Raw genomic sequence first — 2,556 nt, 5'->3', positions numbered from 1 at the left:
CTCTTCTTTATTTACTTTTTTTTTTCTTCTTCTGGTGTTAATCTCTATCTTCTGTTGGAAATCAAGGCGTTTCATTTTTCCTCATTATGACTGAAAAATATATAACAAAGATATTTCTTGCTATATCCTTTATTCTTCAATCATAGTTAACTTGTGGAGAGGACAATAAATCTAGCTGCTCATGGTAAATGATGGGTTTTCTTTTGGGAGAAATGGTTTTTTATACCTTTACAATTTTTTTTTTTTTAAGTTTTATGACCTTTTATCAGAGATCTTTCGTTTTTACACATAAAAGATCTGAAAAACACATGAGATGTGAAAAAGTCATTTTTTTTACCGTTCAAATTGTAAGAGGGGTTTTTCTTTTCCTCAATATTTGGGTATTATGCTATCCTTTTCATCTTATAAAACTACTTCTTTAAAAGAATTGGGATATTATGTGTATGACCTCATGTCTAAATATTTTATGTGTGACTAAGATTGACATTTGTTTACCGGAAACAACCTCTCTGCCTCACAAAAGGTTGGGGTAAGATCTGTGTACATCGTACCCTTCTCACACCCCACTTGTGAATTGCACAGAGTATGTTATTGTTGTTGTTGATTAAGATTGACATTTATGGTGTGGAAGACTAGATGTATCTAAAATTAGTAGTAAAGAAATCCTTGTGTTAAAATGTTAGAAAGAATTTAACGCAGTCAACTTGAGAACAAGCCGTACAAAGTGTTCTACAGCGCGTAATTCAACAAGACAACGCGGGCTCAGGTTTGAAGTGCAGTACTGCTATTTGGACAAAGTTCACAAATATCCATTTTTACCACTGTCATTTGAAAATAACTAAATAAGTCACTATTTCAAAATTAATTGAAATTTAGCAACTTTTTCATTTGGAAATAAAATCTGGATAACAATATCCCCAATTTTAAAAGGCGGCAGAAAGCTGCTTGTCCTGAAGTTCAATTTTGTAACTTAAAACTCTAAAGAAGGAGTTCAGTTCTTGCAACTTAAAACTCCAAGACATTATCCTGGTGATTCAGTGATTATAACTTAAATCTCCATGACCTTGTATTGTAGTCGCTGATGTCTCCGAACTCCAATTCCATACCTCCGAGTTAGCCAGCAACCCACTCTCCCTCAAAAGTAACATGTGTTGGTGGTGGTGCTAGGTGGGTTAACGAGGGAGAAAACCTTGTCCTGGCGGCATAACGTAGGTAGTTCGCGGATTTGAAATCCTTACACATGACAAAAAACTGAAAGCCCTTGTTAAAAAATAGTATAAAAGAATCTTTCGGGACAATAGAAAAAAATAGATGTAATGGCTGTTAATGATGAATCCATTATTACGATCGTGATTCTTAAATTCAGTAAATAAATGCCAACAGCGGATCCTCCTTTATTTGGAGGATCTTACACATGGAGGAGAGCAGAAAATCATAGAAGTGCATCAAGAATTGACAGATTTCTACACTCAGCAGCCTGGGAAAAATAATTCACACTTATTAAGCAGTCAGTTTTACCAAAGATTTGATCTGATCACAATCCTATCATGCTATCATGTGGAGAGATGAACTTCAAAAAGTCCTACTTCAAATTTGAAAGCTGGTGGATGGGAGTTGACGGCTTTAAAGATAAAGTGAAACTTTGGTGGGCTTCCTTCAATGTCAATGGGAGACCTGGCTTTGTTTTGGCTGAAAAGCTGAAAGAAAAATTGAAGGGGTGAAGCAAAGATAATGGGGGCAACTGGAAACAGAGGAAGCAGAACATTCTTAACCAATTGGCTAACTGGGAGACAATTCAAGAACAAAGAGCTTTAACAAATGATGAGCTAATTCAGAAATCAAATCTAGCCTTGGAATTTGAGAAATAGCTAGAAATAGGAGATAGCTTGGAAGCAAAGATCCAGGATTCAGTGGCTGAGACAAGGAGACAAAAATACTAAATACTTTGATAGGATTGCTACAACCCATAAAAGGGTTAATACAATTGCTTATCTGAAGGTGGGGGATGAGGAGGTGACAGATCCTGAAGAAATTAAAGCAGCAATCCAGAATTTCTACAAGAATCTTTACAAGGAAACAGAAAGGTGGAGGCCAGAGTGTGGGTTACATGAAGCAACAAGGATATAGAGGAAGAGCAAGGGTGGTTACAGGTGGTTACAAAGGCAGTTTGATGAGGCAGAGATATTGAAGTGCATTAAACTATGTGCCATGGAGATGGCCCCTGGGCCTGATGGATTTCCTATTTCATTTTACTTAGCCTTCTGGGAGATTCTGAAAGATGACTTACTGAAAACTATTCAGTATTTTCATGACAATCAAAAGTTTGAGAGAAGCTTCAATGCAACTTTCATAGCATTAATCCCAAAAAAGCAGGAGAACTGAAAGACTTCGGACCTATATTTCATAGGTGGCATTTTCAAGATTGTGGCAAAATTATTGGCTGAAAGACTTAAACTGGTAGTTAACAATCTAGTAAATAAGCATCAGATGACATTTATAAAAAGGAGACAAATCATGGATGCTGCACTTATTGTTAGTGAATGTGTGGACTCAAGA

Source organism: Lycium ferocissimum, chromosome 8 (assembly GCF_029784015.1).
Source record: "Lycium ferocissimum isolate CSIRO_LF1 chromosome 8, AGI_CSIRO_Lferr_CH_V1, whole genome shotgun sequence".
NCBI classification, from domain to species: Eukaryota; Viridiplantae; Streptophyta; class Magnoliopsida; order Solanales; family Solanaceae; genus Lycium; species Lycium ferocissimum.
The sequence above is the reverse complement of the archived record's forward strand: the minus strand, read 5'-3'. Positions refer to the sequence as shown.